Source organism: Phascolarctos cinereus, unplaced genomic scaffold (genome assembly GCF_003287225.1).
Source record: "Phascolarctos cinereus isolate Bilbo 61053 unplaced genomic scaffold, phaCin_HiC Scaffold_5;HRSCAF=322, whole genome shotgun sequence".
Taxonomy (NCBI): domain Eukaryota; kingdom Metazoa; phylum Chordata; class Mammalia; order Diprotodontia; family Phascolarctidae; genus Phascolarctos; species Phascolarctos cinereus.
Window position 1 is genome coordinate 446,041,576 of NW_027555958.1, and position 26,205 is coordinate 446,067,780.

Sequence of the window (26,205 nt, forward strand, 5' to 3'; positions counted from 1 at the left end):
CCCTACCTGGAGGTCTGCTGGTGACTGCTCTCTGGAGGGGGGAAGGCGGCCAGAGTGGGCGTGCCGGCGCCCGCCGGCCTGCTCACCATCGCCGCCCCAGCCTGGCCGCCTCCGCTGTCGCTGCCGCAGCCGTGCAGACCCCGCAGGCCCCCTTTGTCTGTCCTCCCTGGTCCCGCGCCTTCGCTCCCCACCCCCCCGCCCCCCTCTCATCCCCCAGCTTCTCATCGGCTTTAGGCCTTCTCTGGGGGGCCAGCCTGGGCTGGGCTTTGGGAGCAGGGTGGGGTGGGGCGTGGGGGTGGAGATGAGCAAGCTCCCCGGCCCAGGAGGTCAGGGGAGGGGGATGCGGCCCCTTTAAGGATCGTCAAGCAGAGGGGCGCGGCCTCCTCGGGCAGTTTAGTCTGGCCGGGGGAAAGACGAGGGGCAGGGGTATCGGAATTGGGGGCCTCAGAGCGCCTCTGGAAAAGGCTCCCTGCACCTCCGTTCCGGAGGGGGCGGGGCGCTGCCCCTTTAAATGCGGCGTAGGGGAGCCAGGGTTACATCAGCCGCCACGTGTGGGCTTCCTCAGCTGGAGTGGGAGCGGCGGCCGGCCCCGCCTCCGGCACATGCCGTGGAAAAGTACCGGGCCGCTTCTGCTCCGCCCCCCTCAATCTGCTCCTCCCCGCCCCAGCCGGAGGGGGAAACAGGAGGGAGGGAGGGGCGGGGAGATAGGAGGGAGGGGCGGGGCTCGGGAGGCTCCCCGCCCTCACCTGTGGCTGCTCCGGGAGGCGCCGCCTCTGACCCTGGCCCTGACCCTGGCCCTGACCCCGACCCTGACCCCAGACCCGACACTAGCCGTGGCCCTGGCCCTGACTCTGACTGCGATTCGGCCCTCCAAATGTCCCTCCTCCCGTGTCTTTTGGAGGGCATGGAGCTAGTGGCTGCGGCTAGGGCCGAGGAGGGCCCACAGCGCCCCCCCCCCCTTCCAGGGAAGAGAGAGGTTGATGGAGAGATCCAGGCTGCTAGGGACCCGGGGAGGGAAACCTGGCTGGGCTGGGAGAGGGCGATGCGGGGCGCCCTGCCGGTGGCTAGGCGAAAGAATGCCGACAGAAACTCGCGCACGCACGCACACCACACACACACACACACACACACACACACACACACATTCTCGGAGGGGGTGAGAGTCCCCCACCCGCTGCCAGCCGCCTGCTCGCCCCTTCCGACTCCAGTGATGCCCGAGAGCAAGCCGTAGCCAGCGCCCGCGCGGAAAACGGCAACGGCAGGCTGCTTCCTCCCCCGGCTACCTTGGTGACAGACACTAAGTGGGGCCACACACACACACTCACGCACATTCACGCACGCGCGCACACGCTCGCGTACATTCGCATACACTCGCACACACAGCTACAACGGGCTCTGAGGCGCACAGGTACCCACGGAGACCCACATCCTGGGCATCCGACATCATCCACAGACACGTTGGTTGCAGGCGGGTATGCACACACTCGCACACGCGCAGCCGGGTGGGAGGGCGGCATTGGCAGGGAGCACGGGTGCTCTCACTCACACGACACCGAGAGAACCCGGCACACACGGAACCACAAACGCTCAGGATACCGAGGCAGGAGCAGCACATAAGGCCGGTGCAGACACACAAACAAACACACACACACACACACACACACACACACACACACACACACACACACACACACACACACACACACCACGGAGGAAGACACAAGCCAGAGAGACAGGCACAGATGCCCGCCTCGGGGACGAGCAGGCAGAGCCCCAGACACCGGGACAGCCAACACACACACACACACACACACACACCAGTTTCCCTCGATCCCTTCATTTCCCTTTACCATGGTCCTTGGTCCCTGTCCTTCCTCGCTCGAGCCCTTAGACCCACGGGCCGCGGACTGTCCAGGTGGATTTCTTAAAGGGAGAGTTGCATCAGCCTGGCCCAGGCGGAGGCTGCTGTGGTGTCCGTCTCCCCGACTGCTCTGCTCCAAGGCTTCTCCCGAGCGTGTTGTGTTTTGTGTGTTGGGGGCGTGGGGAGGGAGGCGGGGGCCCAGAGTTTGGTGCAAGTTTGGAGAACCGAGACGGCTTCGGAGCCCCAGCCAAGCCCCTCCCCCTCGCAGCTCCCCGGCCCGCCCCCCTAACCCGTCCCCTTTCTCCCCTCTCCCGCCCCCGCCGCCGGTCCTTCTGTCTCCCCCAGGCTCCTCCTTCCGAGGAATAAGGTTACCAGCCTCCACTGCCGCCCTCCGGGGCTTGAGCGTCCAGAAGACTGATTCTTCCCCCAATGCCTCTGGGAGTTGGCCCCGGAGGCCGGGGCTTACCCCTTCCGACCCTGCAGTCAGAGCTGGGGCGCTGCCTGCCCCCCACTCCCAGAGTGTGGAGAAGCCAGCAGCTGGCTCCCCTTGGACCCTGCAGGCGGGAAGGGGGGCAGCCCTGCTGAGCCCCTCTGTTTTCTCCATCCCCTCCGACGAAAAGCAACTGGCAGTCGTGGGGGCCTCTTTGGTCAGGCCTGAGGGGCAAGGTAGCCCACTGTTTCCGCACTGGCCTGGGCTGTAGTCTGCCTGGGAGCTGAAGGGAAGGGGACTACTGTGTGTGAAGAAGGGACCTGCGTTTGAGTTGGGGAGGTCAGAGGTGACTTTTCTCTGAAGACCAACTGCATTTCTCCTCCCCCAAAGTGCCCTGTGGCAGCTTCAGCTGGCTTGACCAGGAGTGAAGGGTGTATGGTGTTAAATCCTCCACACTGCAGAACTCCTTCATCCTGCTTCAGGGCCCGACTGAGCCAGGATCCTGGCCTTTGTGACCCTGGGCTAGTCATTATTCTTCTTTCTGAGTTCTCTTTGAGAACTCAGGCCTTTAGACCTGGACCTGTCTCCTCTCCCAGGGCAGAGAGGAAGGTGCTTCCAAACCTTTAGGTTACAGAAATATCAGTTAATGTAGAGTTTGCTGAATTGACTCAAGGCTGTGGGGGAAAGGAGAGATTGAACAGAGAGTCCAGAGCCCTACCTTTTCCTCCCAACTTGACCACTCATTTGCTGGTTGACTTAGAAGTCCCTTCCTCATTCTGGGTCTGAGTTTACTCATCTTATAACTGGAAAGTGAAAGGTCTTGGAGTATAGAGGCAGAGACCATGAAATAAGTTGAGGGGTGTGTGCGTGTGTGTACGTGGGTGTATCTAGGTAGATTAGGGCTTGGCTTTTGAAAGCATGCAGCGGTGTGTGCCAAGGCAGAGCTCTGGGGCCTGGGCCATGCCCCTCCTCTCCTTCCCTCTTGCTCAGACACAGCTCCTTCTCTTCTCCTCCTCACAAGTGGGCTGGGCAGTTCCTCCCTTCCTTTAGCTCCCCCTGGGCCTGTGGGGAAGCAGGAGCCTCACCTTCCTGAAAGGGTCCATGGGCCCCTGCCTCCCACCAAGGGTTGGCCATGGCCCTAGATGGGGTGGTGACCCCATAGTTATTTTCCTTCCTCTCCCCCCTAGTTGCCGACAAGAAACCAAGGGTGGAGAGAGCATCCCCTCCTTTCCCCCAGGGTGTCAGCTTAGGGTGAAGTAGAATTTCACCTCTCCTCACACTTTTAAGAGAGGAAACTGAGGCACAGGACAGGGAAGAGATGTATCCATGCTTCTTGCCCAGCAATAGTAGAGTCTAGCTCAGGGGTGGGGAACCTGCAGCCTTGAGGCCACATGTGGCCCTCTAGGTCCTCAAGTACAGCCAAACTTCACAGAATAAATCCTTTTATTAAGGGGATAAGCTAGACTCTAGCCTCTTCCCCAGGGAAACACCACAAGGAAACAGCCTTTATAAGACTCATAGAAATCTGCCATCAGCCTGGGGGTTGGGGTGAGAACAGAGTGTGAGGACCCCAGACAAATAGCAGCCCAGTAGGAGGGGAGAGGATTTGCCCCTGATATTGGGGGAGCCACTGGGGGCTTCTGAGTCTGGGAGTGGGTGGATGGGGAATTAGTTCTAAGGGAGGGCGGCTAGTTGTGTGTGAGGATTTAACACAGCCCAGAGTGCTAGCAGCATGTGAGCATGGGGGAGCACATTAGTATGGAAGACAAAGGTATCCTGGGGAGAGTGTGAGCCTTGGGGAGTGGAAGGTGGGAGAGAGACCTAGAAGGACCCAAGGGAGGGCTAGAGTTATCATTCTGGGGTGCTGAGTGCCTAGGCAGATGTTGGATCTTCCCTTTCTGGTCCCTGTGGGGGTCACAGACTGGGTGAATCTTGCCCATGTCTTTCCATTGAGGGGGACCCAGCCTGGGGGTATGCCCAGGGTCCTGAACTTTCTTTCAGTCTTGCTCCAGGGCTGACCCACCTGTTCACACAAATCCTTAATTATGTCTTACAACCCATTTAGGTTACACCACTGTCTTTGAATCCACCAACAGGCACCTCTCCTGTGCCAGGCCCTGAGGTAGCTATGGAGATGTGGAGATGTGAAACAGTGCCTGCCCTCAGGAAAGGCACTACCCACACCTATCAGGTACAATAAGTACAAGGTGGTTTAGGAGGAGGGTACCTGCAGGAGACGGAGATCTGGGAAAGCAGGCCACACACAACAGAGAGTAACTGAGCGAGCCTTAAAGTCCATGGAGAATTCTCTTGAAGCTCAAGGGTGGCTCGAGGCATAGGAGACTGTCAGGGGAAAGGCATCAAGCTTTGTGGGTGAGGAACAGCAAAAGCAGACCGGGGGTGGGGAGGTGGTGGAAATTGGGTCATCCTGTCCTTGGTCACCAACTCTCACCTGTGGCTCCAAGAGGCTGTAGCAAGGGCAGCAGCCACACCCCAGCAAAACCGTCTCCTCGAAAGGACTAAGCCAGGTGGAGGGCAACAGACCTGTTGGTGAGTTAGTGAGGTGTCCACCCCAAGCATGTGAATAAAGACTTCCCTCAGAGGAATGGGTGGCTGAGAACAGTTTGTTCCAATGATGGCCATGAAGGTGACTGGAGCAGGTGCTGTGGAACACTTAGAGCTTGGGCAGACAGTGAAGATGCCAAGGCCATCCACTGCATCCTGAGCCATCACCTGGCATCCTGACTCTTATCTTGCCACTGGACTTTAATGACTCTGGAAGAGAGAGTAGGATGAGGACTCTGCAACTCTGCCTCACTGAAATCCAATTCAGCAGCAGGTCAAGTCATCCCCCAGTGATCTCATTGGTCCTCTTCCAAAATGAAGGACAAACAACAATTGTGCATGAAGAAGAGTCATGTTTGAGAAGACTGGAAAGCTAGGGAAGCACTGAGTCGGTCCCTCAGACAATAAACTAATGTTTACCTGCCATGTGCCAGGCTTGTTACTAGGTGATGGGGATATGAAGAAGGGCAGAAGACAGTCTTTGCCCTCAAAGAACTTACAGTCTGAGAAAGGAGAAAACATGCAGGGAACTACGTAACCAAGAGCTATATGTAGGATAAATTGTAGATGATCAACAAGAGGGAAGGCACTAGAATTAAGGCGGATCAGGATGTTACCATTGTTGTTTGTCCTTCGTTCTCCACGAGGACATGACATCCGAAAGGTGATTTAAGTGAGGGAGGGCTGTGCAAAGTCACCAGCCTCACTTTCTCCTCTGGAGTCATCTGGGTCCCATGGCCAGATATAGACCAGAATGACTGGACATGGCCACCAAGGAGGATCAGGAAAGGCTTCCTAGAGAAGGTAGGATTTTAGCTGGAACTTGAGGGCAGCCAAGAGGCAGAGAGGTGAGGAGGGAGAGCACTCCAGGCAGGGGGCACAGCCAGTGACCATCCCTGGAGGCAGGAGATGGAGTGTCTAGTGCTAGGAACAATAAGGAGGCCAGTGTCGCTGGTAGTGGGTGGAATAAGTTGTAAGAAGACTGGAAAGGTAGGAAGGGGCCAGCTTAGGGAGGGCTGTAAAAGCCAAACAGATTTTCTATTTGACCCTGGAGGTGAAAGGGAACCGTCAGAGGTACTGAATGGTCAGACCTGTGCTTAAGGAAAATCAATCTGAGAGACTGGTAACTTTGGAACAAGAAGTTTTGGGTGAATCATGAGGTCAGAAGTCAGAGAGTAACTGCAGAAAGTGTAAAAAGAGGGAGGGGCAGCTAGGTGGTACAGTGGATAGAGCACCGACCCTGGAGTCAGGAGGACCTGAGTTCAAATCTGGTCTCAGACCAGACACTTGATACTTACTAGCTGTGTGACCCTGGGCAAGTCACTTAACTCCATTGCCTAGCAAAAAACCAAACCAAACCAAAACCAAAAAAAAAAAAAAGAAAAAAAAAGAAAAAGAAAATGTAAGAAGAGGGAGAGGAAAAGAAGGGGAGCCAGTGATGGTAGCCAGCTTTCTCTAGTGGGGATGGATGGATGAGGTGAGGGTTTCTTGAGGATGGGGGTGACATGGGTGTATTTGTAGGCATAAGGAAACAGTCAATAGGCAAGTCAAGATTGCAGTAAGTGAAAGAGTGGAAATGACAGGAGGCAATCTGTTGGAAGAGATGGGATGGAATGGAATTGCTTATGCAGGTAGAAGGCTTGTCTTAGTAAGGAGAGGGGCCACCTCTTCATGGGAAATGGGGGCGAAAGAGGAGTTAATGGCATATGAGTTATGTGAAATGAGAGAAATGGAGCTCTTGGGGAAGGACTCTTTTTTTTTTTAATATGAGGCAAGTTTCTCAGCTGAGAGGATGGGGGAAGGGGGAGACAGCAGAAGTTTGAAGAGAGATGAAAAGGTTGGGAAGAGCCACTGTGGTGAGCAGGATAGTGAGTCAATCAGAGGGGTACAAAAGGTTTGCTTTGCAGCAGTGAGGGCCCAGTTGAGGCCGTGTAACATAAATTTGTAGTAATTCCAATCAGTATGGTTTCATGATTTTTTCTAGCTTCATTCAGCAGTACATGAGAATGAGTGGAGGTAATGAGTATTGGAAGTGATTTAAGACTCTGGCTTGGCTGGGCAAGTCAGCAATTCGATGAGAGGACAAGGGCCTCCAGGGCAGGAGATAGGGGAGAGTTGAGCTGATTTGCCGAAGTGTCAAAATGGGGAAGGGAGGACACTGTAGCCAGTGTAGGGGTGATGGCCTGGGAAAGAGCTCAGGGGTGGGAAGGTTGGAGGTCATGGTGCAGACAAGATCAGGGTTTGGGGTTTGCAAGGCGGAGGGAAAGCTAGAATGACAATGGATTGTGATCAGAGAAGGGAATTTCAAAGTTCATGTACATGGTAGGTAATGAAGGGTTTTCAATGCCAAATAGAGGTGTCTGTATTTGATCTCAGGACCAGTGGCCTTGGACAGTGATAGCCTCAGAATTCCAGAATCTTAAAGCTGGAAGGGTCTTCACTAGCATCCTGTCCAGCCCAGACTTAAAAAAGACTGTCCTCTTTAACAACCCTACCAAGTGGTTATCCCTTCTCTGCTCCAAAGAGCTCAGTACCTCCTCTTGAGGGAGCCCTGTTCACTAGCCTTTGGTCTTTTGCAGTTTTGATTCTTCAATCAATCAGCTGATAAACATGTATTAAGCACCTACTATGTGCCAGGCACTGTGCTAAGCTCTGGGAGTACTTTTACTTGGCAGGCAGTAGGAAATCACCTGAAGGCTTTTCAATAGAAAAATTTGGGGCAGCTAGGTAGCGCAGTGGATAGAGCCCTGGAGTCAGGAGGACCTGAGTTCAAATGACACTTGACACTTCCTAACTGTGTGACCTTGGGCAAGTCACTTAACCCCATTGCCTACAAAAAAGAAAAAGAAAACAAAAAGAAAAGATCAATAGAAAAGTTATCCATGCAAGAAAGGATGATGAGCAGCATGAAGGATGAATTGGACTGGGGAGACAGCAGAAGCATGGAGCTCTGTTTGGAGGCTGTTGAAATAGTCTAGGGCCAGGGGTGGGTATGGGGAGACAGTACCGCAGTTGAAGCAGCAAGATTCCGTAATGGATTGGTTATGAGAGCAGAGGCCGAGGAAGGAACCCCAGAAGAGCTAGGGAGGGAACAGGGAAGCCCTTCCCCCGTATAGTCCAATGACCCTGCAGGCCAGTTCACTTCTTGCTACCCTGCTCCCTGCCTCTCTTCTCTGGTTGACTGAATGGCTGACTGTGAGAGCCAATGATGGGTCAACAGCTGGACATCAGTGCCCAGCTCCATTCCAAGCCCCCAGCATCCAGCTAGAGAAGACTGGTTGAGGTGATTTAGGATCTATGAACCTTCTTTGGGGCACTATTGTGTTCTTGGGGTCCTGCCTTCCTGTCTTCCTTCCTTTCTGCTGGCAGGGAGAGTAATGTCTGTCCACCATGAACAGTGGACTCTGTCCTCAGTCTGGCTTCCATCGTGCTGTTTCAGTAATTGTCTAACAACTGAGACAAGGTGGTACAGTTAATAGAACTTTGGACTTGTAGACAACAGAGTAGTGACTTCCAAATCCTGATTGGCATTTAGTAGTTAAGTAAATAGTAAATAGTAAACAGTAATTAAGTAAATAACTCCTCAGTCAGTCACTTCCCCTCTTATGAGTCTCAATTTCCTTATCTCTATTCCTTGCCCTGGTCAGACCACACCTAGAATGCATATTATGTTCAGATTTGGGCACCACAGTTTAAGAAAGACTGATCAGCCAGAGCGGGTCTGGAGGAGGCAATCAGACTGGGGAATGAATGTGGGATCTACGTCAGATGGGGATTAGTTGGGAGACCTGGAGGTGTTGACCCTGGAGAAGAGAAGGTTCAGGGAGAACATGAGAGCTGTCGTCAAGTATGGCTGTCATGTGGAGGAGAGATCAGCCTTTGTCTGCTTGGCCAGAGAGGGCAGGACCAGGATGTGCAAAGAGGTCAACTCTACCTGGATGACATGGCATGTTTCCTTAAAGTTCACACCATCCTATAGTGGCCTAGACTGCCTGGGAAGGTAGTGAGCTCACCTTCCTTGGACAGAGGACTGGATGATCACTTGCCAGGGACATCGTGGTGGGGATTCCCTGATGCATGGGTCGGATACTCAGAGGCTGCTGAGCTTCTTTCTGGCTCTCATGCTCTAGGTTTCTTCAGAATAGTCACACCTGTAGTTCTCAGCTCACAGGGTTAGTTTGTGCATCCTGGAAGGAGTGCCAAGCAGCGTTATAGGATGCTTTGTGAAGTGTGTGTGTGTGTGTGTGTGTGTGTGTGTGTGTGTGTGTGTGTACTTCCTGCACTACCTTGGTGGCCCCAGGTCCTCCTTTCCCTGGTTCACCCCAGCCCCACCTCCTTTCTTGTCCTTTCAGCTCCCTTCATGTATAGACCCAGCTGTATCCCAGCTTAAGGAGAGGGCCTACAGATGGGAGGGAGGAGGATGTAAATAGGCCAAAAGTTGGGATGCTCCTCTGGGCCCATTAAATCACTAGGCTGGGGTTCCAGGGCCAGGGGTGCTTGACTCCAAGCCAGCCTTCTCTGGGGCATTGAAAGAATGGGGGGGATGTCTGGCACCCTGTCGGGGTGGAGGCAGGGCGAGTGATTACTCGAGGGCTTCTCTCCTCCCTTCAGGCTCACATATTAGGGGGAAGAAGAAGCTGAAGAGGAGGGAGGGGGACTGGATGGGCCAAGAGATTTGTACCTCGTCTGACTTCTTCCCCATCCCCCAGACCTGGCTCTTTGGATACTCAGGGGTAGGGAAAGAGGAGCTGACAGGACTCAGGAGTCACAAGCTTCCAGCTCTCCAGGCCTGGGACCTCCCGGTTCCCACCTTCCTGGCTGTTCCCAGCTCCCAGTACAGAACCCCCAGGAGCTGGAAGACAGCTCTCAGTCTCCCACATCTGTGCAGTTCTGAGGAGTTATGACACGGGGCAGGGGAGGTGGTGGAGGAGACAGACAGAATTAGAGAGAGCTAGAGATAGAGACAGAGAGAGATAGACAGAGACAAAGGTAGAGACCGAGACAGAGTATGTCTGTGTAACTGTGTAACTATGGGCACACTGTGTAACTGTGAACAGCATGTAAACCAATGGAAAGGGTGTTGGTCTTGGAAGTCCTGGGTCCCTATTGGGGGGCCACCACTTCTGAGCTCTCTGATCCCAGCTTGAGCCTCTTGCCTGAGATGGGAACCACCCACATAACCCCCCTGCCAGGGCCTACAACTGGTATGCAGGCTGGGCAGTTAGTTGGGCCTCCTGAGTCTCCCAGACACTTCCAATCAGGCCAACCCCTACCCCTTGGCAGCCCCAGAAACTTACTGTGTAGGATCTAGAATCCCTAAGAGCCCCTTCCCTGCCTCCCCAATAATAACAGCTCTGAGAAATGGCATTGAACTGGCCAAATCCCCCCAGGCCATCCCTTGCTCCACCCACTCTGAAGCCTGTGGTCACTTCAGTGAACAGTTATTAAATGCCTGCTGTTTGCAATGTTCTCTGTTCAATAGGTTGTGGGGTGGGAGAGGCTGTGGGGGCCCAAGGATTGCTCTGTCTTGTGGTGTGAATCCCAAGGACCTGGGCCCTTCTGCCTGACCTCTGTCCTCTGAAGGCCCCTGCAGCTGATTGCAGCTCCAAGCATAGGCCAGCAGGAGCTCAGAGAGAACTCCAGAGATAGCTGCTCTGTCAGTCTTCCAGCCCAGAACTGGAACACACAGTGAACCCCCTCCACCCAGCGTTGCCTTGAATCTCTTCTAAAACCTCCCTGACTTCTGACTCTGCCCAGAAACCCCCAGCCCCTGAGATGCTCTACCCCCCCCTCTCCCCATTTCTCAGTCCTTCCCCCATGACCAGCAGATAAACCAGAATGCCCAGTCTCTCCCTGGGATCTAGCCACCTCTTGGGACTCTGCATAAGGCCAATAAGGGGGCCTGCCAGTGCCAAGCACTACTCAGACCCTCCCTCCATTGCACCTGTCAATTCCTGCCAGGGCCCCAGATGCTGCCCAAAACCTTTGGTCGTTGAGCAAGAACCCAGTGATCAAACCACTGTGAGAAGCAGGCCAGGAGATGGGAGAGGCAGAGAGGGTGGGGCCTTCTTGGCTCGCCTGGGCTGGATAAGCCCCCCTAGACCCTTATGCTAGTGGCTTATCTGCCCCTCACAGACCTCCCCTTCCCTTCCCAGAAAGCCTCCTGTGGCTGGGGTGGGGCCCAGGATAAAAGACCCAGGTATCCTGATGGGGGGATGGGCCTAGGAAAGGGAGAGCCAGGTGGGGGTGGAGGAGCTGATGTAGAAGGGGTCAGGGCATCCATCCTTCCTGGGGACTCCTCTGAGCTATATAGTCAATAGCCCACCCTCATCGCACCCCCTTACTTGGTATGCTCAGGCCCATTTCAGCCCAGCCAACTGTGGGCCCAGCAGGGGAGAGGGGAGGCCTAGCCCCAGGTCACTGGATTGAAAAGGAGAGTCTGGTTTAAGAAGCTTGGAAAGGAAGGAAGGGGCCCAGTTCTGAAGGACTTTAAACAAAGGTTTGGTTTAAACAAAGGATTTCATATTTGATCCTGGAGGTGATAGGGAACCCTGGGGGCGAGCAGTGGGGAACTGCTGGTCAGCCCTGGCTTTACAAAGCTCATTTTGACAGCTGAGTGGAGGGTGGACTTGAGGCCGAGAAACCACCTGGCAGAGTATGGAGGGAGGGTAATGCCCCCTTGGGGAGCCCAGCTCAGCACCCAGAATAGGTCCCTGCACATGGCAGGTTTTCATGGAACGTTGAATTGGACTGAATGAATGGAGACTGGGGAGAGGCAATCCAGTTCCTCTGGTCAGAAAACTCCCATCTATGCCCCCCATATTTCCCTAAGTCAGGGTCGTGACCCCCACCGTTGGCTGAGGGAATCTGAGATAGGACCCCTACGACTGGATCACTGGTCCTGGCTACTTCCCTCAGGCTTCTCAAGGTGCCATGCACGCTCCGCATCCTAAGGAGGGACCAGAGACAACAGTCCATTTCACCAAGGAGGAAAATAAGAATGGGAAAAGACTTTGCCTGGGGCTTGAGCCCAGGCTTTCAGCCTATAGGTCTTGCTGCCTGGCATAGGCAGATGCTCAGGACTGAAGGGACCCCAGGGCCTTCTAATTAACCAGAGCTGATGACAATTCTGAAGGTCCAAGCTCAGCAGGGGAAGCAGAATCCCAGACCTTCAGTCTCGGAGGTCACCAAGGGCTACTGGTCACCTGAGTCTCCTCCTAGGTTCAGATTTCTTTATCCATCAAAATCCTTTAAATCCAGTGGAAGGAGGGTGAGGAGGTAGCTGTGAGCAGAGAAGGGGGGGGAACCACATAGAGACTGAATACAGGACCTGGAGTGGGGGTGGGGTGCTGACCCACATTAGGGCAGGGACTCTGAGGCTGGAAGACCTCATAAATGTTAACATTGAGGGACTGTCTGGGTCCACAGCAGGGACAGAGGGGACAAAAGGCCGTGTGGTCATATGTTCCCAGGATACCCACATCTTAGCTGGCTAGGGGAACAGCTCCAGGGTCACCTATCCAGTCTCCACCTCCAATTCACACAAGGAGAGAGAGAGCATGATGTTGTGATTCGGGCCCAGCTCTGCCAATCACCACCTGTGTGACTTTGTGCGAGCTGCTTCCTTTCTCTGGGATAAATATATAGCCTTATGATCCAGGCTGGAAAAGCTCCGAGACGAAGTCCGGGATTCTTTTGGAGTATCTGGGGAGGGACAAGTAATGGCCCTGAGTCTGTGACCACTGTCATCTACCACCAAGGATTAGCTGTGTCACAGGGTCTAAGCTCATTACCCTTGGCCACCCCTGCCCTCCCCATCAAGGTCTGGTGGCTGCTCTAATCCCCAGTGGGGGCAGGAGGGAGGAGCAGACCTTGGAGGACAAGGGCAGGGGATGCAAAGCTTCTTACCCTCTGCGCCTCCATCTCTGTTTCTGATTCAGTGCCTTTGGTCAATATCTTTCCTGGACTACATTGACTGTTTCTGTCTCAGATTCTCTTCATCTTGACCTCTTGGGGTCTCGGTGTTTCTGTCTTTCAGTATCTGTTTTTACCTTCCTGTGACTATATAAAACACAGCTGAGACCCTGAGGTTTCTCTGCCAGTATTGGAGAGAAAGCAGCCTGGAACGGGCTGAGAACCAGGCTAAGTGGGGAGTGGGAGAGGGCTGGCCTCCAGCCCAGTAGCCCTTGCCATTCTTGACCCATTCCCATAGCTGGCCCAAACTCAGACTGCACAGCTCCACCGCAGCCATCAGCCCCATGGTCCTATGAAGGTCTGTTTGACTTGTGCGCAGAAGATTTCTTTTGTGCATACACTAAAAGCCCAGCTTCACTAACCTACTCACCCAGGTCTGAATGAATCTAATGGATGATACAACGTGATTGCCCAAGATTACAGAAAAGAAAATCAGGATGATTTGTAACTTTAGAACCCTCATCCACACTCTCCTGAAAATTTTCTACCTCAGTCTGGACCCTATATATTGATATTCAACAACCAACAAATTTACTGGTGGGCATAAGGTATATTAAACATGTCGAATTTACAAAGAAGCTGCCCAATCAGCTCTTAAAGTCTACCTCCTGTACCCACAGGTTATGGAAAGAGAACAAAATGGAAGCCAGGGGAGGGGGCGGTACAGGAAGAATAGGAACAGTTAAAGCAAAGCACTGGCAGCATTCTAGTAGTCAGAAAGGTGCCCAGGCCTTCTCACAGCCCCCGTGACCTTCCTCCCAGTCCATGCTCAGCTGTTGGTATGCTGCTTCCTAATTGAGGGCTCTGGCTCCCTCTCTAATCCAATGCCCCTTTCACATTCCCAGTGGAATCTCAGCTCTCCTGACTCAGTTCTCAAGACAGACTAAAGATAGGAACTGAGGTTCCAGCACTGATTAGTAGCCTCCTGGCTGCAGCTTTCCCTGACCTGTGTCCAGTTATGAACGAGTCTCCCTTGGGTTGCAGCCTTATTGGCCACCATGATTCCCAGAGTCCATTGCTTTTCATCTACCTGGCCATCGGCTACTATTACTGATGGCTGCGAGCTTGTGCATTCCTCCAAATAAGAAAAGGTCAACTCTCCATCACCAGGGGCAGAAAGACTTTGAGAGGAAGCTCCTCAAGGAAGTCTTAGCTTTGGCAGGAATAAAGAAGTCTAGAACCTCTCTTTACTATCTCCCAGGAGACCTATAACCTGAGCAATTTAACTGCCCAGTGACAAATATGTTATCAATCAATCAACCAACAAGCTTTGATTAAGCACCTACTGTGTTTCTGGCACTGAGTAGGCCCTGGGATCACAAAGATGAAAGGAAACAGTGGCCACCCTCTAGGAGCTTCCATTCACACACACACACACACACACACACAGAGATGTATTTACAAGACATACAAAGCTGACAGGCCTAAAGTTAGCCTACACTGTGGCCTGAGCAAAGACCTTAGTGGAGTGGGTATGTGCCATTCACAACTCACATGTATAGCTCTGCCAGGCTGATGTTTGGATAAAAATCTCACCTGCCTTTTGAACTATGCTTTGCAGTATCAGAAGCTGGAGAAGACATGAATACTCACATTCAGTCCATGTCTCAGAGGAGGGAGACAGAAGGAAACCAACCACATTGCCATGACCTCAGCTCTGGCAGAAACAAACCATGGCAGAAGGCTCATGTTTGCCACCATCGGAGACTTTAACATTTTGACAGTCTTGACCAGAAACCTTTGTGCTCAGGAAACATTTAAGGTGGAGGACTAGAAGAAAGCTTGTCTTTACTGCACACTTGAGAAACCAGGCAGCTGACTTGCTTCCAGAAAAGCCCCCTGAGAGCCATGGTGCTGATAGTGGGGGGCTTTACAAGACGGTTCAGCACAACCACATCTTGGCCATATTGGAGTTAGTGGGACCCCCACGGTGAGCAGGAGGATAGAAGTGATAGTCACCTATAGGGACCCTAGGAAGAAGGAGCCACCTTCCTACTGGGGCAGGGGGGACTTGCTCAGAAAAGGGTTATGTGTTATGTGAGAAAGTCATTGGGCACCTCAACCCCTAATCCTGCCTTAGCTGGGGGCCAGAGGCAACTCCTTGCCTGCTCAAGCTTTAGCTGGGGAGATGCCTCAGGGAGAGAGACAATGCAACAGCGTCTGAGAATTCCAATAGCCAGTCAGGGCCACCTGCCAGCTCTGGGACTGTAAGGCAGTAGGTTTGAAGGTGCTAATAACCCATCTGTATTGTCAGCCAGCTTGGCTCATCTACCATCCTCATCTCATCACAACAAACACATGTACAGTGCTCTAAGGCTTGCAAAGCACTTTCCACGGACTAGCTGCGAAACAGGTACTGAACTGGGTGCAGGCTACCTGATGGTGAGAGCGGTAGGAGGAACGGTTCTCTTTGCCAACAAATGACAACATGAATCCTTTTGCCATATAATATAGGCTTTGCATATAATTGCATACACTGGTATATGTTGACATATGTGAATTATTTATTGCATATTTTATGTTTTGCATGATTTCACATGAGTAATTGATATCACATTTCTTGCCTTCACAATGGGTAGGGGAGGGGTGGGAAGGAGAAAGAGAATTCAAAACTCAAAATTTAAAAAAATGAATGTTAAAAATAAGTAATAAATTTTAAATAAAATTATTAAACATACTATTGCATATTTTCTGTTTTCTCTTCTTTCTCTCTCTCTCTTTTTTTACTATTGCTGTTCATGTTTGTTTATTTGCTAATGTTATGAATTTGCTGTTACTAATTGGGCCTATTAGTATTGTTTCCTTCCCATTAATGGTACACAGTTCTGTTTTCTTTTTGTGTTTTGCTATTGTATGCTCATTTTTGGTGTATTTAGAGTATGTGTGTTTCTGTGACACGTCCTGCTTAACAGTCTTGGCACTGAAACAAACTGTCAAGTGATTCTTTACATTATGCTGTGTCTGCCTCATGTAATGGTAATGTGGATGTGATGTGAATGATAATGTGGGATGAATACCTGTGATGTTGGGATAATCATCCTGGTTAGATTAGGGATTGATGCTCATTATGATACTTATAAAGTATGTTTGCAGATGTTCAAGTTAACCTTGAATAATTTTGCAGGGACTGAAAAATCTTTAGCTGAATGGAGCAGTATTACTTGCTTGTAAGCCAAGGTGCTCTTTCTAGGATCCATCATCTTCTTTTCAATTATCACCCGTCCCAATGTCCGCAGTGATTATAGTTGGCTGGCAGGACTAAAAGAGGACAGAGAGCTGATGAAGAGTCACCCCATCCCTTTTCACTAGGAATCAGGTCTCTGGCTCTTGTCATCTTTCCATCCTGTGGGGAATTCCAGAGGAGCGGGTGCTCATTTGGGGGCAGGAGGTTGTTAAATAGAGCAGTAACAGGGTCATACTAAATTAGATGCTATCTAATTTCCCCTTAATATTTGTACAAGATTTCCTTGTCCACAGTATGGCTGTATGATTATGCTTGGTTGCTGCCAGATGAAATTGGTTAGTTGGCTTCCATGCAGGCCAGTGGCAACTGATTTAGAGAATCAGGATTGTAAGAAATAGATATTACAGATGCAACCCAAAAAGACTTCCTAGCTTCCATTCAAGCACAGGTTTATAGAAAGCCACAGCAGTCATGTCAGGAACTTCCAGCCTCAGAGTGGTTGCTGAGACCTGAGATTTCTATATGCAGAGACCAGGAGTGGCGCAAGAGTGACCAAAGGGCAAACACCAGACCTGGTAGAGCCAGAGTAATTCCCAGATACTTCAGCGGCTGGCAAGAAGGCTGTTAGACTGTCCCCTGATTCCCAATGCTTATAATCCCAGACATGCGATCACTTCCATCATTCTTTCCATAACCCATTGAGGGAGGTGGTGCAGCACCGTCCTTCAGGAATCCCAAAGAAGCGACAGATTGAGTGGAAAGCGATTTGTAGAGGATTGTGTGGCACACTCCAAAGTGGTGGGGCGCTTGACAGGTTTTTAAAAGTGGTAACACACGTGGCTTAATACAACAACAGCATTTAAATAGAAGGGAAAGTAATCAACTATACAGCACGTGCTCAGAACTGCATGCTTTCCATTGGAAATGGCTTAGTGTTTAACTCACTGCAATTTTATTATGTATTACTAGCCTTCAGACTTATTTTCTGTAATTGTGCAGATGTGAACGGAACTTGGAGTAATTAAATAAATGAAAAGTCCATTTGCTGCAGAGTCTCATTTCACAAGGTGGCCAGATTAGCTTGGAGAACTAAACTATGCAAGAAACACTAATTGATGCACATTTTAGAAATCAGGAACATTCAGCTGCTCGCCTTGCCTTGCCGATCTCAGCCTCCGGGAGGAACTGGCCAGTGTTCTCTCCCTGGTCTGCACTTTCGGGATGGTACAAATAGATTTCTTTTAAAAAGTCTAGCCAGGGTCTGGAGCATGCACAGATCCCATCACCTGGCTTGCTGTAACGTCTGCACGTAGAAAGGCTGGGAACCTTCTTCTGGGACAGTTGGGATGACATCAAAGGGAAGTGCCTTAGACTGTGGAGCATGTGTAGGTGCTCTGCAACTAGAACCAGTCAGTAAATAACCCTATGTAAATGCTACTGAGTGTTAAGGGGTTAAAGTGAAGCGGAGCTGTAGTCCCTGGTCCCCAACAATGAGGGAAACATAGTCAGTGGGGGCTCAAACTGATGTCAGTAAAGAACTCTAACCACCTTCACCTCAACATCTCAGCATACTCTGGAACTCTCAGAAGCCGATGTAGAGCAAGCCTGTCTTTAAGAGATGCAGAGGGGCAGCTAGGTGGCACAGTGCATAGAGCGCTGACCCTGAAGTGAGGAGGACCTGAGTTCAAATCTGGCCTAGGACCAAACACTCAAACACGTGCTAGCTGTGTGACCCTGGGCAAGTCACTTAACCCCAATTGCCTAAAAAAAAAGAGAGAGACAGAGAGAGAACATGAAAAGCTTTCATGAGTTTCTTTTCGTCATCAACAATTGCCTGAACAGTAATGAGTGTCTTTCTACTGTTTCATTGGATTCTTATATGAATGTAATCTTCAGTGCCTTCCAGAAGTAAATCAGGACCTTTAGTCTTATAAGCAGAGGTTGAAAGATTGATGTTTCTGGATTGTGGACATGTGATATTAGTGAGAGATTGGTGATAGGATAGTGTCACTAGAAGTCCTTGGGAGTCTGTATCAGTAGTCTGTAACATCCAGGAAAGGTATTAAAACAAGTAAAGCAGAGTAAGGGGGAAGATGTGGGAGGAGGGCAAAGTCACAGGGGAGGCCAAGAGGAAGAAATGGCCCTGAGGCTTATCTGTTTAACAGTATGTTAAACAAAGAAACCATGTAGTCACAGAAAAGGGTGCTGCTTGTGAATGTTCAATATAGAGGATCCACATAGAACAGGAAAATTTCCAAGAGTGGAATGAAAGCTACAGCCACAGAGATTTTCCTATAATTTTCCAGTAATTTTGAACAGCGTTTCACCTTCATAACTCCTAGATCAACAACGAAACCAGGGCCAGAATCTACCTGCTTTAGGGCCTATGTTAAGGGTGTTATGAGACTCTACAATGACCAGTTTGGTGAATGGTAGAATGGTATAAATATTACCAGACAAATTGTTGTGTGTTTTTTTTGGGGGGGAGGGCTAGGCAATGGGGTTAAGTGACTTGCCCAGGGTCACACAGCTAGTAAGTGTTTGAGGCCAGATTTGAATTCAGGTCCTCCTGAATCCAGGGCCAGTGCTTTACCTACTGTGCCACCTAGCTGCTCCTATCAGACAACTTGTAAGACACACATACACACATGCACACACACACACACGCACACACACACACACACACACACACACGTCCATCATCTGCTGGTACAGTATGTCTCTGAGTGAATTAACTGTAGGTTTGTCTGTCTCTGTCTTGTGGTGGCTTATTGGCAGTGCTAGGTTAGGGGACCCAAAGAGAATTTATTCACGCCTCCAAAAATTCCCAACTTGCCCATTTCCTCTTTCCATTTCACTTTCATATATTATCTTCTCTCATTAGAATGTGATCTCCTTGAAGGCAGAGGTTATCTTGTTTTAAAAAATTGTATTCCCAGTCCTTAGCATACTACCTGACACATAGTTAGTGCTTAATAATGTTCTATCTATACCATATCACATTCTCCCAATGGAAATACATGTCCTCCTGCAGAGCTTCTCCCAACTAAGCCTTCCATTCTTCAAACATTGGAGAATAATGAGTCAATCGATAAACATTTTAAGGTGCCAGCTACGTGCCAGGCACTGTGCTAAGTGCTGGAGATACAAAAAGAGGTAAAGGACCTCATAATCTAATGGGGGAGACAACGAGTAAACACCTATGTACAAACAACCTATAAACAGGATAAATAAGAAATAATTAGAAGGAAGGTCCTCGAATGAAGCCAAGCTTCTCAAGTTCCACTTCTGAATTGGACAAGTCAGTGCTTTTGTGATGTTCTCTGCCATCACATGCATCTTTCTGTAAGCTTCCATTGAAGCTTCATGGATGGTCAAGGTATTGAGTTCCAGTTTGCTATTAGAATGGTTGGAATATAATGATCCAGTGTAGCAAGGCACTCACATTTTTAGTTTTCACTGTCCCTTCTTCATAGGGTCCTATGACCTCAGATGTGGTGGATCTAAAAGCTATTGCTGATTGGGACCCAGTTTGATCACTGTAATTTCACAGCATTCAGTTTCAATGGTTTCGTTTTTGCTTTTTCCAGCACCATGTATATTATTTGACTAGTTCTGGTTTATATCAGTTCATAGAAATCTTTTCAAACTTTTCTGTTTTTATCATACCATTTATTATATCACAGTAGTATTATATCACATTCATATACCCCAATTAGTTTAGCCATTCCTGAATAGATGGGTATCTATTTTATTTCCAGTTCTTTGCTACCACAAAAAAGGTAGCTGTAAGTATTTTTGTGTATATGGGTTCTTACTTTTTGTCATTGACTTTCTTGGGGGTATATGGCTATCAGCAGAATCTCTGAGTCAAAGAGCACAGACATTTTATTTGCTTTCTTTGAAAAATTCCAAATCACTTTCTAGAATGGTTGTATCAATTCACAGCTCTACCATCAATGCCTTAGTGTAGATTCAGAATATTTTGAATGTCATCAAGGGCATAACCTTTCATCATCACTGTGGTCTACCACCATTGGAACATAGTTGAATTATGCTGTTGCACTGTGTGCTGCGTTTGAATGTGAAATATTTAAACTCAAAGTTAGATAATATTTTGTGTGTAATATCTGTTAGATTTGTATGAATGGGGTCAAAACCATCTCATATCATGACTAGCTAAAAACATATCTCAAGCACTCAGTCATAGACTTTAGACCATGTGTGGAAAATCCTTTGATAGGAATGATTAAACTTTATGTGTTAAGATAGGCTAAGGAAACCTGGATTTCCTCAGAGGTCATCTATAAATTATCAAGGTAGTTAAAATTAAATTCATTTGAAGGGTTGGAGCAAGCATGTTGCTTAGCTAATGCACCTGAGATGAGTTACTTGAGAGAGGAAAGAGAAGCCTCAGCTCAGGCTTCAGTGCTGGTCTCCTTTCCTCCTGCTATTTCCACTCCCTTATCTGAAACCCCTACTCCTGGAGGAGGACGAGGACTTTGTCAACTTCCCAAGGTCTGGAGGACTTTGGACTTCTGACCTTCCCATCAGTGTCCTAGCCACATCCCTGGATCAATTGGTGGTAGTATCTACATTGGGAACCGTGGACAGAGTGGACATAGGTTCATGGATCCACAATGGGATCCAGCAAGAGCAAAACTACACCATGCCCAAGGGGAACCTCTTCCAGACCCCAGGAGATGTGCGTCACGGCTTTTCCACACATGTTCTCTAAACTTGGGGCCACTTTCTCCTGGACTCGACATGTTTGGGGTTGGGGTTTTTGGTGATAGAATGTGTCACAGACTTTTGGTGAGATGTTTTGTACCAACTGTTCTTACTATCTAACCACTTTAGTAAATTCCCCTCTATGAAACTACTTAAGCCTAGCTGGCTAAACTGATTCTCAACTAATGATCTTTTGGGGGAAACACACTAGTTGGGGCTTGAGCCAATGGCATTCCAAACTCTCAGAAGTACATACCCCTAGATCAGAGAGAGAGAGAGACAGACAGAGAGGGAGGGAGAGGGAGGAAAGGAGAGAGAGAGAGGGAGGGAGGGAGAGAGACAGACAGAGAGGGAGGGAGGGAGAGAGAGAGAGGGAGGGAGGGAGAGAGACAGACAGAGAGGGAGGGAGAGAGGAGAGAGAGAGAGAGAGAGAGAGAGAGAGAGAGAGAGAGAGAGAGAGAGAGAGACAGGAAAGGAGAGAGAGAGAGAGAGAGAGACAGGAAAGGAGAGAGAGAGAGGGAGGGAGGGAGAGACAGACAGACAGAGAGGGAGGGAGGGAGAGAGAGAGAGGAGAGAGAGAGAGAGAGAGAGAGAGGAGGGAGGGAGGAGAGAGAGAGAGACAGAGAGAGAGAGAGAGAGAGAGAGAGAGAGAGAGACAGACAGACATACAGACAGAGAGAGGGAGGGAGAGGGAGGAAAGGAGAGAGAGAGAGGAGGGAGGGAGAGAGACAGACAGAGAGGGAGGGAGGGAGAGAGAAGAGGGAGGGAGGGAGAGAGACAGACAGAGGGAGGGAGAGGGAGAGAGAGAGAGAGAGAGAGAGAGAGAGAGAGAGAGAGAGAGAGAGAGAGAGAGGAAAGGAGAGAGAGAGAGGAGGGAGGGAGAGACAGACAGACAGAGAGGGAGGGAGGGAGAGAGAGAGAGAGAGAGAGAGAGAGAGAGAGAGAGAGAGAGAGAGAGAGCACGCACTATGGCCAAGCCTCTGGGGACCCAACTTGTCAGTGGGAGTTGGGATAAGTGTTCATGGTTTATATATTTCTAAAACACCATTTATTTTTGGCAGGTTCAATGTTACAGCTAGTTTCCAAAAGCCACAACCTTCAAAAATGGAAACAATTTTTAAAATGGCTACATGTAATAACTGGGCATTTTCAAAAATTACATTTAAATTTAATTGTTTTAAAATTTAATATCTCTAGCTTTAAAAAATAAAATAATATAATTTTGGGCTGGATAAACATATAAGCAGTTTGAAGAGAAAAAGCTCATTGGAGCAGCTGAAAAAAGTACAAACAGACCATAGAGATCGTTAAAGTAGCAGTAATATAGAACATTCAAGTAGTCAGGTCAATAAGCAACACTTGCCCTGTGCTAGGTAAGGTGCTCAGTGCTAGGAATACAAATCCAAACAGAAAGAAACATGGTCCCTCCTCTCAAGGAACTTATATTCTTTTTCAAATTTTACTTTCATTTTTGGTTCCAAATCCTCTCCCTCCATTTATCCCCTACCCCATTCATTGAGAAGACAAAAAAAAAATTCAATACCCAATATACATATGAAGTCACACAAAACATTTCTGCATTAGCCATGTTCAAAAAAAAAAAGCAAGAAAAATAAAGGAAGAAAAAAAATAGGCTTCGATACCCACTCTAAGACCACTGGTTCTCTATCTGGAGGTGGACGGCATTTTACATCTTGAGTCCTTTGCAGTTGTGGATCCACTCAGTTGATCAGTTGCTAAGTCTTTTATAGCTGATTATCTTTACAGTATTGCCATTATTGTGTGGTTCTGCTCACTTCACTCTGCATCAGACAGTACAAGTCTTTCCAGTTTTTCTGAAGTCTGCCTGCTCATCATTTCTTATAGCACAATAGTATTCCATTACATTCATATACCACAACTTGCTCGGCCATTCCCCAATTGATGGGCATCCCCTCAGTTTCCAATTTTTTACCATCATAAAAGGAGCTGCCATAAATACTACGTGTGGTATTTTGTACATGCTGGTTCTTTTTATTTTCCTTTGATCTTCTTGGGGTATAGACCTAGTAGTGGTATCGCTGGATCAGAGGTTATGCAGTTTTATAATCCTTTGGGCATAGTTTCAAACTGTTCTCCAGAATGGTCACAGCTCCACCAATAGCGTGTTAGTGTCCCTATATTCCCCCATGCCCTCCAATTGTTGTCATTTTCCTTTTGTGTCATCTTAGCCAATCTGATGAGTATCCAGTCATACTTCCGAGCTATTTTAATGTACACTTCTCTAATTGTTAGTGATTTAGATAATTTTTTTTCATGTGACTATGCAGTACTCATAATTGTGAGTGTGAATAGGATGAGCTAACCCACAAAATGCAAGTGGATAGTAGAATGGGTTACAAACCAGAATCCAACAATATGAGACACACTTGAAACAGAAAGACACATAGAGAGTTAAAATAAAGATCTTGAGCAGAATCTATTTTGCTTCAGCTGAAGTAAAAAAGGCTGGGGTAGCAATCATGATCTCAGACAAAGGAAAAGAAATAATTGGACAAACTACATTTTGCTAAAACATACCATAGACAAGTAATATTAAAAGTTCTTACAGCAAGTTTCTCTGATAAAGGCCTCATTTCTCAAATATTTAGGGAACTGAGTCAGATTTATAAAAATAACAGCCATTCCCCAACTGATAAACTGATATGAGCAGGCAGTTTTCAGAAGAAGAAATCAAAGCTATCTATAGAAGCTATAAACCACTACTGGTTCGAGAAACACAATTTTTTTAAAATGCTCAAGTACCACCTCACACCTATCAGAAATGACACATGCTGAGGGATGAGGAAAAATACACACTTTAGTGAATTGTTGGTGAAGTAGTGAACTTCTGGAGAACATTCTGGAGAACAATTTGGAACTATGCCCAAAGGGCTATAAAGCTGTGCATACTCTTCATCCCAGCAATACTATGACTAAGTCTATATTCCAAAGACATAAAAAAAAAGAAACGGGCTTATTTGTACAAAAACATTTATAGCAGCTCTTTTTGTGGTGGCAAGGAATTGGAAATTGAGAGGATACCCATCAATTGGGGAATGGCTGAGCAAGTTGTGGCATGTAATTGTGATGGAATACTATTGTGCTATAAAAAACGACAAGGTTAAGTGATTTCAGAAAACCTGGGAAGACTTCTATGAACTGATGCAAAGTGAAGTGGCAACAAGGGAATCATGGTGCACAGTAACAACAATACTGTAAGGATGATCAACTGTGAAAGACTTGGCTACTGTGATCATTACAATGATCCAAGACAGTTCTAAAGGATTCACGACGTAACATGCTATCCACCACCACAGAGAGAACTGATGAGCTCTGAGTACAAATTGAAGTGTAATTTTCTCATTTTCTCATTGTTTTTACTTTTGTTTTGCAATATGGCTAATATGGAAATGTTTTGCGTGATTTCACATGTATAATTGCTGTCATATTGCTTGTCTTCTCAGTGGATGGGGGAGGGGTGGGGGAGGGAAGGAGAGAGCCTAGACCTCAAAACTTAAAAAGAAAAGAATGTTAAAAATTAAAAGTTAAAAAGGACTCATAATTACCGATATTGAGTAAAGATCACTGCATTTTCTTTGTATGAATGTTTTAGCTGCAGATAGCATGAAATGTAATACACAGGAACATCTTGAAAATGGGTGTGCAGAATCCGTTGTCAAAGCAACAGGATTTTTTCCAGAGAAAATTATATGATCCTATTCAGCAAAAAAAAATTTTTGCATTGTATAAGGTTGCTTGACAATTTGGTAAGTAGTAGTAGCAGTAATAAGATTTATAACTTCATTTGATAGCGGAAACATTGGTGTTACCTACAGGTATCAATATAGTCAAAGCAGTGCCTGGCAAGTCAATTGCACTGCAATTTCAGATGGTTTTTCTTGTAGACAATATAGTGGGAAACAGAATTGTCTACAAATACTAAGAGATTTATGTGATTGATTAATTGAGAAACTGAAATCTTCCCACTTTACATTGCAAGTGGACAAAGCAGCAGATGTAGTTAAGGATGCTTATTTGATGAAAAGATACGTGTTGTTGAATTTCACGTAATAGAGAGTGAAGTATGTGGTGCGTGTGCCGAATGCAGTGATTCAGAGTTGAAAGGTACCTGGAGACACCCACATAGCCGCCTCTCCCATATCATCTCTGACTTACCCTCTCTCTCCAGACTCAATGGCAGCCTAGTGAAAATATGCTATAATATATTCAGAAATTACAAAAAACCCAAAATTCTACCCAATTAACTCAAACTCCCATCTCCCTCCCCCACCCTCCCCAGGCTCTTCTCAATATCAATCACCTTAATTCATAGGATTCAATAATTTGCTGTGAATAGCCTTGTAATTTTTAATTGCCAGTGTCTTTATTGTAGTTAACTACCTTATATTTATAACCTATACTTATTTTTATTTATTCTGAACATATATACGTACACACACATACATATATATGTTCATGCTGTCTGGCTCCAATAAAATTTAAGCTTTATTACAGCAAAAGTTGTTTCATTCTTTGTAGTGGTATTTCCAGCACTTAGTATAATGCCTGGTACAAAGTAGATACTTAATAAAACACTCATTGATTGATTTACTGAACAGAAAAAGCACAAATAGACATCTAAAGGAAAAATGCTTCTAGTTGCATGCTGTGGTAGCATTGTTGCTTGGATTTTCCTTTCCTCTTCAGCCCTCCTCCAAGCCGGTTGGTCTGAGAGGAATGGAGAAGAAAGGGACTGAGACTTACCTTGGGCAGGAATGTGCAAAGCACAGCACTCTGGGAAATGTGGAGAAAAGAAGCTATGGACTGGATTCTGTTTGGTTTCACCAACAGGAACAGCTGCATTCCTGGCCTCGGATACTCTCCACCATCCTTGGCTCTCTCCAGGCCTCTCCAGCGACATGCCTGCTCTTGCTTCATTCTCATCTCTGCATCTCCGTACATGATCTGCAAAGAGATTTCAGTTCATACTTTGCATTTCTCTGTTTTCAGTCTAAGGGGTGTCTCATGCCCTCTGCCACAGTCAGGAGGAGGGATTCTCCTCCTGAAGATGGATGGTCATGTCTTTCTTCTTCTCTGTCTTGATGCCAATATCTACAGCCTTGAGGATGAGTCCCTTTCAAGGCCAAAAGAACTGGAATCCTAGGGACTTCCACAAGAGATTTGCCTGCACACACTCTAGCTCACCAACTCTCCGTGACTCCTGGTCCTCCAAAGTCTATGATTTCTAAGAGGTCCTTTTGATTCCAGGCTGCATTGATGTTATAGAAGATTTAATTGACAGATTTAATCAAAATGATATAATGTGGGGGAATTTCATTGACCTCTGTAGTGTTGGAATTCATTCAATGTTAGGATAAAACATGGGACTACAATGTGGCCCCTTATGGACTATGGGTCTATTGTATGCTTTACGGATGA

At 48.1% G+C, this 26,205-nt stretch overlaps 1 protein-coding gene across 1 annotated transcript in view; it reads right to left on the bottom strand.

The window, feature by feature from the left end:
- SLC6A9 (solute carrier family 6 member 9) overlaps positions 1-2,121 on the bottom strand; it is a 52,906-nt gene extending 50,785 nt beyond the window's left edge. Inside the window, exon 1 of the mRNA XM_020975441.2 lies at positions 1,851-2,121. The gene's annotated coding sequence lies outside the window, so the exon portion shown is untranslated. The remainder of the gene's footprint in view (positions 1-1,850) is intronic.
- Positions 2,122-26,205: the final 24,084 nt, after the last annotated feature.